We start from the raw sequence: 14084 nt of genomic DNA on the forward strand, positions 1-14084 counted from the left end.
CATTATATGTTTATAAAAAATTTTAAAAAAATAATTTAAAAAATCCATTAAAGAAAAACCACATATTGCAAGCCCAGAGCTAATCTCATATTCAATCAAAAAAGTTTGAAAGTTTTCCCCTTAAAGATCAGAAAAAAGACAAGTGTGTCCACTTTCACTACTCTCATTTGACATAGTACTGGATGTCCTAGCCAGAGAAACAAGGAACACAAAGAAATAAGAGAATCCAAATAAAAAAAAAAAAGGAAGAAGTAAAATTTTCTTTTTTTGGATAACATGAACTTACATGTAAAAAAATCCTAAAAACTTCATAAAAATTTTTGAATAAACAAATTTAGTAAAGCTGCCAAATACAAGATCAATATATAGAAGACAAGAATTTTGTTTTTTTTCGTTTTTTTAATAGTTTTTCATGTCATCCTTGCTCAGTGATCACGCTAGTCTTCTCTGCATCATTCCAATTTTAGTATATGTGCTGACAAAGTAAGCACAAGACAGGAGCATTTTAACACTCTAATGATGAACTATCTGAAAAAATAAAGAAAACAATCTAATTCACACTAGCATCAAAACTAATATAATACTTAGGATAAGATTTAACTAAGACTATGAAAGATCTGTACCCCATAATCTATGACATTGATAAAGAAATTGAAGGAGACACAAATGGAAAGATAGCTCATATTTATGAATGGTAAGAATTAACATTGTTAAAATGTCCATACTACCGAAAACCATCTGTAAATTCAATTCCTATCATAAATCCAATGTTAGGGGCACCTGGGTGGCTCAGTGGGTTAAGCTGCTGCCTACGGCTCAGGTCATGATCCCAGGGTCCTGGGATCGAGCCCCGCATCAGCCTCTCTGCTCAGCAGGAAGCTGCTACCTCTTCTCTCTCTGCCTGCCTCTCTGCCTGCTTGTCATCTCTCTCTCTCAAATAAATTAATAAATAATCTTTAAAAAAATCCAATATTGTGTTTTTACAGAAGTAAGTAAAGAATCCTAAAATTTATATGAGACCATAAAAGACAACAAATAATCAAAGCAGTTCTGAGAAAGAATGAAGAAGCGAAATTACACTCTTGATTTGAAACTATACTACAAAGCCCTCATGCTCAAAACAATAAAGTATACTGGCATAAAAACAGACCAATAAACAAGTAGAACAGAATTGAGAGTCCAGAAATAAATCCTTTCATACAGTCACCTAATATTTGACAGGGGCCAACATATGTAATGGGTAAAGATAGTCTGTTCAGTAAATGATATTTAAAACTGAATAGTCACATAAACAGTATGAAACTGGAACCTTATATCACTCATAAATCTTAACTTGAAATAGATTAAAGACTTAAATGTGATGCATGAAACTAAATTTCCTAAAGGAAAACATAGGAAAAATTCTCCGTGACATTGGTCTTGCCAATAGTTTTTTGGATACCAGACCAAAAACACAAGCAAAAATAAATAAATGCTATTACATCAAACAAAATTTTCTGCATTGCCAAATAACAGAGGGAATGAAAACACAATCCACAGAATGGAAGAAAATACTTACAAAACTTATATCTGAAAAGAGGTTAATAACTAACAGATACAAAAAGAAAAAAATATATAATTAAAAAAATAGCAAAAGGATCTCAAAATTTTTTTTTCAAAAAAGTTATATAAATGACCAACAGGAGCATTAAAAAGTGCTCAACGTAAAAAACTCAGGGCAAAGTCATTATGTTGTTGTTTTTGTTTACCTCTGAAAAACACAGCAAGATATTACTACCTATTAGAATATAATACTACCAAAAAATTAAAACTAACAAATTTTGGTAAATATTTGGGAAAATGGGGAACTTATGCACTGTGATAGGGATATAAATTTGTATGGAAAACAGTATGGAGACTATTCATATTATTAAAAGTAAAATTACCATATGATTCAGTAATCCCACTTCTAGGGATATAGCTAAAGGAAACGAAGTCACTATTCGAAGACATCTCTGCACTCTTATGTTCATTATAAAATTATTAACTCTAAGCAAGAGATGGAAATAACTTCAGTATCCATTAATGGATGAATGAATAAAATAAGTATGGTAAATATATACTATGGAATACTACTTAACCATGAAAAATTAAGAAATACTGCCATTTACAATACCATGGATGGATCTTGAAGGTACTATACTAAGTGAAATATTTCAAAGATTTTATATATTTTTTAATTTATGTATTACGATATCCCTTACATACAGAACCTGAAGAAAAAGCAAACTAATGGAAACTTAGAGTTGAGTTGACAAGGGGTGAACCTGGGGTGGAATAAGGTGGTCAAAGGGTACAAACTTGCAACTATAATAGGAAAAAGTTCTGGGGATCTAATGTACAGCATGATGGTCATAGTTAATAATATATACATACTTTTTTAATTGTGCTTCCCTTTATTAAATTTTGCATATATCACATTCTTACAAGTTGAAAGTTTATAGCAATCTTGTATAAAATAGGTCTGCTGCCACCATTTTTCTAACACCATTTGTTCATTTTGTGTCTCTCTGTCACATGTTGGTAATTCTTGCAATATTTCAAGTTTTTTCATTATTATTGTATTTGTTATGGTGATCTGTGATCAGTATTTATGACCCACTGAAAACTCAGAACTAGTTTACTTAAGGTATATACATTGTTTTTCTTAAAGACATAATGCTTTTGAACAGTACAGTATAGTGTTTATTTTTTATATGCACTGGGAAACATAATTTTTTATTTGCACTGGGAAACCAAAAAATAATAATAATGATTTGACTTAGTTTATTGAAATAATCACTTTATTGAGGCGGTCTGGAACAAAACCCACAAGACCTCTGAAGTTTATCTCTACTGTACTATATACATAAAAGTTGCTAAGAGAGTAGATATTAAAATTCCTTACAATACATGCATAAAAACAGAGGCAACTATATGAGATAGTAGATGTATTAACATTTTTATGTAGATTATATTGCAATGCAGATGTATACCAATTTATCAAATGGTACAAAATTTATACAATGTTAAAAGTTTGCAGTGTTATAAGAAATCATTTCTTAAATTTACGAATTATAATATGTCAATTATTTTTCAATAAAGCTGGAAATAACCTTTTGTAGAATTAATCTATTTTTCAAAAGAGGAAGTAAGGAAGTAGAAACTGCAACTAACTCTGAAATAATAGAATACAAAATCCATTTTAGTTATATACACTGTGACAAACACTATTAGTTAGTTTACAATGAAGGAATACTTATGAAGCATGAAGGATGGTCTATAAATAAGGCTGAAAGAGCTCAGTTTTAAGGTTTAAATTTAAAATCTTCTTTTGAAATACTAAACTGACCACCCAGTTTTCCAAACATAAATGTCTTAACTGCATGAATTTATTTCATACAACTCTAATCTAGTTTCATAAGAAAGCAGCATGCAAATTTTGAATAAGACAGACTTGCTTAAGTTTCTTTATGTTCAACAGTAAAGGATACTTTCCTAAAAATAAATAGAAGAAAAATCAGCATATTTATCATGATAATTATTATTCATAATAAGATTCATATTGAATTAAGGAATATATAGCCTCAGAGGGGGTAAAGTAAAATGAAATTTATTTTGGTAAATGTGTCTATGAATAGTCAATACAATGCCTCAATATAAATGAATATTATCATTTTGAACAATTTAATTACTATTATTAGAATTATTATAAGTAAAAAATAGCTATTATTTTAGCATGGAATATGAGACTCTCATGCTCCATGCTTCATTACATCCACACAACAATTCTGCATAATAAGTATTATCATCACCATTTCATGGGTGAAAAATCTGAGGCTAACACATTTAGATAACTGGTTTATGATTACATGGCTAGTAAAGATGCATCACACTAATTTAGGCTTTATGATTTCAGAATTGTACTCTTTCCACTGCACATTCTATTACTCTATTACTTGGCTTGTTTTCATTTAGTTCTTTAATTTTATTCATGTGGTGATGGCTTAAAGCTTCATTTAAAGGAAGCTTAAAAAAATTCATTTAACCAAAAGCTCCCAAGAATGAAAAATGTCATGGAGCTAATGTAGACATGGATATCATTAGTTAATGGGTAACCATATATTTTCCACTCTAGTGAGATAAAAATCAGAGTGTTTTTCTAAGTTTTAGTCTCTGAGTATTAAAAAGGACTTTGTTAAAATAGAAATATTTAGACAAAGGTCATCAAAAGTCTGCATCAGGTCACCTTAAGATAAATATTAGAAAACAGAGGAAACAAATGGAGATTCGAACTCTGAGCTATAATATAATGAATGGTTTAAAGTATTTAGTAGAATATAGAAAAGCCCTTTAAAGCCTGGTCTTAGCCTAGCATTGCAGCTTCTGGGATATCTGTCAATCTATCATCTATCTATCTATCTATCTATCTATTTAGATATAAATTTGAAAATTTTTTAACTTAAAGATTTTGAGAAATAGAACATAATCAGCACCATAGAAGATCTGTTTATGATAACAACCTAGCCCCTTCTCCCAGTTTGTTAATATTCTCTCTTATTTAATGTAACATCGTGCAAATAGACCACTGCTGATCTGCCGTTATGAATGAAATAACTATAATCATCTGTTTTCATATCCTGGTGAAAATATTCATTTAATTCAATGTTGTATTTCCAGGAATGGACATAATTTTTTTTTAATTTTTAAGTTTTCTAAATATTGTCCAACCTACCTCAAATGTTTTTATTATAGGCACTGTCATTCTTTCACATTCTTGCAAGACATTTTTACTGTTTCCCAATATGGTAAGTGTGTAATAGTATGCCATTCTAGGTTTTAATTTATTTTTAATTTAATTTAATTTAATTCCAGATTCATAATAAAGATAAACAGTTTTTACCTATGAGTGGCCATTTGGATTACCCTTTCTGTAAAGTACATGCTCCAGTCTTTTAATATCTTAACATTGTGTCATACTGACTTCTTTAAGAATAGATTTCCTGAATGAACTTTTAGCTGTGTAGGTCTTCTCTATTTTATTTTGAACTTGTTTTCATTTCAAAAACTTTATATTTATTTTCATAATCTGCTTTTATTTTGCTTTGTCTATTATCTGTCTATTTATTTATTTATTTGCAAGCAAGAGAGAGCGAGCGAGTGAGAGTGCAGGGAGGGATAGAAAAAGAAGGGAAAAGAATCTTAAGCAGGCTCCAGGCTCAGCACAGAGCCCAACTCTGGGCTCTATTTCACAAGCCTGACATCATGACCTGTGCCAAAATGAAAGAAATAAAATAAAATTAAGGTGTTAAAAAAAGGAAAAAGAATTGGAGGTTTAATTAAGTGAGCCACCCAGGCACCCCTGTGGTATCTTAAATTGGCTGTCATATCTTTAAAGTTCTAGAGTATCCATTTGGTTCACTTATAAAATCTTTCTCAATATCATTTTTTAGTTTCAGTGTTTTGTTCAATTTGCTTCCCCTCTCATTTCTTTGAGCAGAGTACTCAAGCCATTTTACAATCTTTATTGATCATTTTAATATCATACTTAATCCCATTTTGTCTATCAAATCTTGTTAATGGTTTTTCTTTGTGTGCTTTGTTACATTTTGTTATGTTCAAGACATTATATTTGAAACTCTTATTGAGTAGGAATAATTAAGAGCTATAATAATGGTATGGTCCTCCTTGGCAGGATTTTCTCTTATATCTGAGACTTTACAAGACAATCATACTCCAAATTCAGTGGTTGACGTTCTCAGTTTACACAGAAGGCAAGGTAGGCTCTAGTCTTATTTCTGCTTCTCCTTGTGCTTTGGGGATCTCAACTTAAATTTGGGTTGTACCAAAGTCCTCAAATTTGATTGCTGCTGGATTTTGAATTTTTTTTCTCTAGTATCAAGTGTCTATTAAAAACACAGCTCAGTGTGTTTTAGCAGTTTCTAATGCTCTCGTAGCTAAAATGGCTTCAGGGCATATATCTCTAGGCTCTCATTGTGTTTCGTATTGGCCCAGTAATCCCTCACTTATTTTTATAATCATTCTGATATTTTTAACTTTAAAAGCTATTTTGTCTGGATTTTTAAGTTGTCTTAAATAGGAGTTTTTAGATCACCATTATTAGAAGCAACAACAAATATACATGAAAATATCTGCAGTAGTTTATCACATCTTTATGGCTTTGAACTTCCATAAGCCGAGGCATCCTTCTCTAATCACTTAGGCAAACTCCAAGTTACCCTTTAAAACAACACAAGAATTGCTTCATTAAAGAAAATGTTCAGGGATGACTCTTCCCCACTGTCCTTACCAACATTCCCACACACTCTTTGCTACCCACACCTTGTTTATGAACTTTCATTAGGTATATCAGTGGGACCAGAATTTTGCTCTATTGTATTTTTGTCCTTTAGAGCTTTAATTAAATATGAATTCCATAGAAAGTCTGTCCCTTTTCTTTCAAACCTGGGTTAGTTATTTCTTCTCATTCTTTGTCAGAAGTTACTTTATTAGAGAAACTTACAGCTGTATTGTGACTTTGGAGCCTTTACAGTTTTTTGACTGGAAAAATCACCCATCCCTGAGATTTTTACGCAGCTTCCTGGCTGATATTATTCAGAAATCTGTTCAAAACAGACTTTTTCAGGGAGGCCCTTTCGGACCACTCAGTTACAAAACCTCTTCTCAATCACTGCTCTTATTAAAATGTGCTCATTTAGTTCAAATATGCATCACTATTAAAGAAAAACCAGTACGATTTTTTTCTTTTTAAAGTTGGCTTACCTATTATCTATCTCTCCCATTAAAATGATTCCTCTAGGGCGCCTGGGTGGCTCAGTGGGTTAAGCCGCTGCCTTCGTCTCAGGTCATGATCTCAGGGTCCTGGGATTGAGCCCCACATCAGGCTCTCTGCTCAGCGGGGAGCCTGCTTCCTCCTCTCTCTCTGCCTGCTTCTCTGCCTACTTGTGATCTCTGTCTGTCAAATCAATAAATAAAATCTTAAAAAAAAAAGATTCCTCTGGGCTGGGGTTTTGTTGTGCTCATCTTAGGCCAGACACTCAATAAATTGTCTCTGAATGATTGAATTGTTTGACTCCCTTGCTAGATTCTCAACTTCATGAGGCCAAGGATTGTTCTATTCAGTCCTTTATCCTCAATGTCTGTTAATATGCAGTCACTTATGTGACTAAAGGGAAAAATCACAGAAAGAAAGAGTTAAAACTACAGAAAAACCCCGTAGGTTCAATAACACAAAGCTTTCTAAAATTATTTAGCCCAGGAATTGAATACTAGCAGCACTTTTGATTTTTTTTTAAATGGTATTGAATTTAATTTAAATGGAAATACTTGAATGGTAGAATAATAAAAAAAATTATTAAAGCAACTTGCTCCTTTAAGTAAGAATTATATAGGGCATCTCTTCTAGAAGCAAAATTTTCAAATGTCAAACATCTGAAAGCATAGAAGGAGAAGTAAGAGTGTGAATTGTACTTCAATGCTCTTTTCTTTATATTCAGCAAACAGCTTCATTCACACCTTTCCAATTTTTTCAACTCTTTTGACAAAGCCTTCAGAGGAGTTACTGCTGATGACAACCATCACAGCCTAACAGGAGAAATTTTATGAAGAAAAATAATAGCGTGTTTTTCCCAAATTGTCAAGGATATGGTGAAGCTCTGTCGGATTCAAAGGAGGAATGTGCAATTCCATGCTATATATCATAATAACTTATTTTAATAGTGGCTTTGCAATTTTTAAGATATATCCATTTACTGAAAGCACTATCAAATAAACAAAAGCAAACAAATTAACAGGGGTTTGAGACAGGAATTATCTAATCTAAAAATAGCACATGTTCACAGAATACACAACACATATCCCAAGTACTACTATAGGTTTCAAGTAATAGTCAAAACAATAGTAAACATGATTCAGACCCTACCAGACAAATCATAAATGGGATCTTAACTGTAAATCCTTATCTTTAGATCAAAGCGGGTAATTGGGTGCTGAAGATCCATTATAGAACTAATATGTTATAGAACTCCTCTGAAATGAGTCATTTATTCCATCACTTTTCCTGCACAGCTGCTGACCCATGTTTTGGTTCCTGGAAATAGCTGCTACCCTGTCATACTTCTTTAAAGCACCTATATTGATAACTCTACTCACTCCTCCATTCCTCTGTGACTGTCACTGTGTTAAAATGGGGAGTCAGCTGACTCACTTGTGGTGGTAATAAAGTAGATGAGTTTGCAAAGTATTTTGTTATTTCTAAAAATGCAAAAACAAAATTACATTGAAATCATAAGCGGTGTTTCAGGGAGAGCTGTAGGATGTGGTTTCTTGTGTAATCCACAGAGATTAGCTCCAACACATATTTAAACTCTCCTCTAGGAGCAACCTTAGTGGTTAAAGCAAGAAGATAAACAGATGTATACACACCCTGGCACAAAAGTATCACTTATGTTTGGCTTCCTAGTCTCCTCGTGTTACTTATTTATCTTAACGTCTCTCTGAAATCAGGGAACACAGAATCTCAATCAGTTGATATTTTTCTACTGAATTACCCAATAGTCTGATCATACCCCTAAGACTTTTTAAAATTATTTCACTCATAATCCCAAATCTGCTTTGCCTCCTCAGCTCAGTACACTGTAATTTGATTTCAAAATGAGGACGGTTGTCAGTAATGCCACATTCATTTATCTATTTTACAATTCCATGTACTTAGAACTATGAAGATATGTTAATAACATCCATTCCAATAAGCCACCCTACATTTATTATCATGAAACAAGACCTCAAGAAAGAGAATTCAAAATCATCCATGTATTTGCAATTTATTGCAATAAAGCCTTTATCAATAGACTTCCCTGTGCACATGGTGGTCAAATTGCTGGTGAAAACCAGCCAGATCTATTACAAGCTTTCTCATGGCTTCTAGGTAATCCAAGTGAGCCTTTATTGATACTGGGAAGGGATAAAGCAGGGAAGGGATAAACAGTGATGTAAGAATTTGCTGGACAAAAGTAATGACTCTCATTACAGAGTGAGTATTTTAAAGCAAAAGAGCCTGTTGGGAATATTGTTTTATAAAATAGTGGTTTTTTATTAACTTTTTAAAATTCAATTAGTTATCATATAGTGTACCATTAGTTTCAAATGTAGATTTCAGTTATTCATCCATAGCATATAATAGCTAATGCTCAGTACTTACTGTTATAGCTTCTTGAAAGCAGAATTTTAACCCACTGAGCCACCCAGGCGCCCTTGAAAGCAGAAATTTAGATCATATTTTCTGATTACTTCCATGAAGTACAACACTTTCCTGCTAGCAACCTTCAAAACATACTGTTTGTTAGAGGAAATTCTTTCATAATAAATAAATAGGAATTTATTTAAATTTATAAATATATAAAATAAATAGGAATTTATTTAAATTTATTTAAATATTGCACACTGTTTCATTGTTCATAAATAAAGTGATGATATATAGCCATTAGTTGGTAGCACTGATATATCACTTTCTTTTTACTTCTCAGTGCATTCTCTTTACACAAAATAGATATATATTTTAAAAGAATCTGAATCTGTGGCAAACTTTTAAAAACCCTATAAAGTTTATCATTTTAAGTAATCTCAATTATCTTCCTCTATTGTGATAGTATATCCTTCTATCTAGGCCAGATATTGTATGAGGGATTTGAAGAGACATACTTTTCTAAATTTCACTTTTCTCATCTGCAAAATGCTGATCATGATCCTACAATAAAATACACTTACAATTTTTTGATGAAAATTTATTTATTTATTTTAAGATTTTATTTATTTATCAGAGAGAGTGGGCGAGAGAGCAAGCACAGGCAGACAGAATGGCAGGCAGAGGCAGAGGGAGAAGCAGGCTCCCGGCCGAGCAAGGAGCCCAATGTGGGACTCGATCTCAGGATGCTGGGATCATGACCTGAGCCAAAGGCAGCTGCTTAACCAACTGAGCCGCCCAGGTGTCCCTTTTGATGAAAATTTAATCTGTATAAACAATATATTTGCTGTATGCGTGGTTCATGGAAAACATCTTATTTAATTATAAGCAACAACAGTATTAGAAATTAAGTAAATGTGTCTATAATATTTAAAGTTTTAACACATAATTCCAGTACTTTGCCTTATTTTCTCAAATCCCTTTACCACTTTCACTGACAGAGTCAAAAGTACTTTTTCTACTAGTAGCCAGCTCTTTGTCTTTTGTCAGAAAGATGCCCTTGTGAATTATTTATAATAGAGATATTAGCAATAATAATAATAATAATAATAATAATGATAATAAATAGCAATGAAAATTTAAAAAATGTTTTCTTAACTAATTAAGGTTCTTAGACATCAATTAGAGGAACCACCTCTGGCAAGCAAACTAATCTGCAAGACATTCCCAGAATTAACAAGTCAGTCAGATACAGGGTTGTCCGTAGACTGAAAGGTGAAGCAAAAGGACTAGGTTTGGAAAATAGGTAAGGACAGTGAAAAAAATGATCAAATTTTTGGGCAAAATAAATTCTTAGGTGTCCTTTCAATGGAGTCCTGGGCATTATGTAGCAGAAACTCTGGAGATTATCTCAATCCATTGGAGTCACCCTGTTTACTAGCTTGCTATTGACAAAGTTATTTACAAACTGTAGAGCAAGAGGTTATAATGTAGAAAACTGATGGTAATGCACAAGATTCTTGTTAACAATAATGCAAGTTAGTGATATTTCATTAGAAAACATAAATTCTATAACCCAAATGATGGGCCCAGAGCACTTCTGCTGCACAACTCTGCTTATATCCCAAATAACCATGTGAACTAGTTTTAATATCTGCTTCTTATTAATTTTTGAATAAAAATTCTTGACACAAGTATTTTATAATTGTGTGATAATCATGCATTTAATTTCTTGGAGAACAAAACACACTTTAACGTAACTATGTTCGTTCACAGAACCAGCCTTGATAACACACTTCTATATGTTAGAAATGATATAAGAAATGTAGAATATTGGGCACTCGTTTGGTATTCTTTGCCATGTTTTGCACTATCTAAAAAGAGATCAGTGAACTTGGACTGGAGTTAGTAGACATGGAAGAAAATAAAATATTACAGAGAGGAATACTCTGTGGTCCACAACCTAAACGGGCTGGGATTTCCATCATTTGGATCCCTGTAGCTTTACAAAAGTCAATAAAATTTTTGTATCTCCTATTAAAGTGGATTTCCCAGTACTTTTTCAAACATCTCTTGTAAAGTATTGTTTCCCAGAAAAAAAGGGATTTTGCGCATGTATCTGCCTTTGTCTCTGGTCATGATCTCAGTCAGGATCCTGGGATCGAGCTCCATATCGGGCTTTTTGCTCATTAGGAAGTATACTTCTCAGTCTCTCTCTGCAGCTACCTCCCCCTGCCCCACTCATGCTCTCTCTCTCTCTCAAATAAATAAATAAATACAATCTTTAATTTTTTAATTAAAAATAAGATAAATAAAATAAAATAAAAAGTCTGGTCTTACTGCCCCATTTAGCTCCTTTTTTTTTTTGAGTTGTATTTAAAGCAGCATGAGAGAACATGAGGCTCTCAAACTTAAAAAAAAAAAAGGAAAAAATTGAGTTTTGTTAGGATTTAAGATCTTGTCTTCTAGAAAAAACATTGGCTTTGTTAACATGTGAAAATTAACAAAAGATAATAAGATAGAATTCTAATAATTTTTGTAGAAATTAAAAATTTCCTCCAACACAATTACATCAGACCCATTAAGTAAATTCATTCCAATGTCCGAAACCAACCTTTTCTAATACTAATGCATCTGTGTAAACAGAGTCAACCCAAGGAATAAATAAATATTATTATTTTTTTCCTGTCTCTTCCACAGTCACATCTGGGTATATTGGTAGCAAGCCAATTATCTATCTTATAAGACATGATATCATAAGGAAGGGTATTCTGTCCATTTGGAACAACTGAAAATCATTGTAATTTTATCTTGGTGCAGTAACTTGATATGGCACAGTGTGGGTTATGAATATATTTTATTTTTTTTTACTGGGAAGAAGAGATTATAGAGATATTGGTTATCCAAGAGAGACTGACAGGTGTTGATAGTTGCCAGGTCAATATCCATTTACTTTTTCCTTGAATCTCAGAAAGCACTGAGGGATTGACAAGAAGGAAACATAAAACAACATCAAATATTTTATTGTCTCTTTTCTATTTATATTGTAACCACATGACAAAGTATCAGTCGTACAATATATCATTCTCTTTACCTCTATCTTTCTGCCAGAAATGTGGGCTTAATAGTGAGAACTCCAACAGCAATTTTTGCAACTGTGAATAAAAAGCCATGAAAACCTCTAAGATAGTTCACTTCACTTTCTTAAGACGCTGAACCAACACCAGAAAACACTCTTTGTAGTCTTCTTGTTAAAAGAAAAAATATGGTTAAACCACTTTTGAAAGTCTACTACCTACAGCAAAATGTAAATCTTAATTGAAATATGTCCTCTCAGCTGTGCTTAAGCAACTGAGTCCTGAGCTTTTCAGGTTTTCAGTCTGAAAGAGTACACCTCTGGTGCTCAGAAAGGGAAGAGAAAGGACACCCTGTTCTCCATATAAATTAAAGAAGAGAAATCTGTGCATTTAAGTGGGCCATATAAAATTTATCAAGCAATTATCTCCTAACTCCTTCCTATCCAAATTACCTGATATGCTCTCCCTACTCCTTTATTCCACGTTACTGCCTTGTCCGGGATTCTGTCTCACATCACAACATGTCTTCTGTTATTTCCTTCTTGCAAGCTAGTTTTGTTTTCTCCATCTAAAAAAATCAACAATCATTGTGTATTTCAATTCCCATTTTCCTCAAATGCATTGATTCTTCTTATCTATTACTCTTTTCTCATACTCAGTGTCTTTGTCTTTATGGGGTTTGTACTTTGCTTTTCCCCATCCTTTACTGCCATTATATAATCAAATCTAATGACTTCTTAGAGAAAGTTAAAAATTCCTGCATAGCCACACGTGAACACAAAGTCACTGATTTTTAGCAAACCTATAAGATAGTCAGACATCCATTCAATTTCTTTTTTTTTAAGATTTTATTTATTTATTTGACAGAGAGAGATGACAAGCAGGCAGAGAGGCAGGCAGAGAGAGAGGAGGAAGCAGGCTCCCTGCTGAGTAGAGAGCCCGACTTGGGGCTCGGTCCCAGGACCCTGGGATCATGACCTGAACCAAAGACAGTGGCTTAACCCACTGAGCCACCCAGGCGTACCTCCATTCAATTTCTTAACTGAGTCTCAAATGCATCCTGAGTTCTAACCTAAACCTAAGTTCTACTTCTTACACGTTGTTCTATGACCAAATCCTTTCAGTTCAGTATTTTGTAACATTTAAATATTAATCAATTGATGCTTTGTCTGTGTATTTCTATGATAATAATTTGAATACTGTAGATTTATTGTTATATTTATAGATTTATAATCAAAGTTTCATCAGTTGAAGTTTTTGGAAATTTCAGATATAATGATTAACCTAAAATGATACTGCCTCAAATCCCTCTGATATCAAGGCCCAACACTTGATTATAGCCAAACCTGTGGTGGATAGTTCCATGGGAAATTGCAGTTACTTAACACTGATAGCATCTCATGTTCTCTCTCTCATTTTAGAATGTCTCCAACACAACCCAAAAGTGTAGGAGAGTTAATGTCCTCTGAGGACAGCTCTCAGTGAAGTGGAAATAAGAGCCATAGATAAAATTGTCAGTTTTCAGGTCTTCATGAGGACAACTTAAAGAAGTTTCTCAGGACCTTTCAGTAAATGCAAGCCTTCATTTTCTATCCACAACAATTATATCAACAATGTACCTCTTTGACAAAGTTGTTTCTTCACTGTATCACTTTCCCATTCTTTTCTACCTTGGATAATCTCCCAGATAAACTAACAGTACTCAAATCCTTTGTCCTACTCTTTGCTCTCAGGATAAATGGAGCCAAAAGACTTAGATTAATATCAAGTTCTGAATGGGATCTTAG

The sequence above is a fragment of the Mustela nivalis genome (assembly GCF_964662115.1).
Source record: "Mustela nivalis genome assembly, contig: HAP1_SCAFFOLD_122, whole genome shotgun sequence".
Lineage (NCBI taxonomy): Eukaryota > Metazoa > Chordata > Mammalia > Carnivora > Mustelidae > Mustela > Mustela nivalis.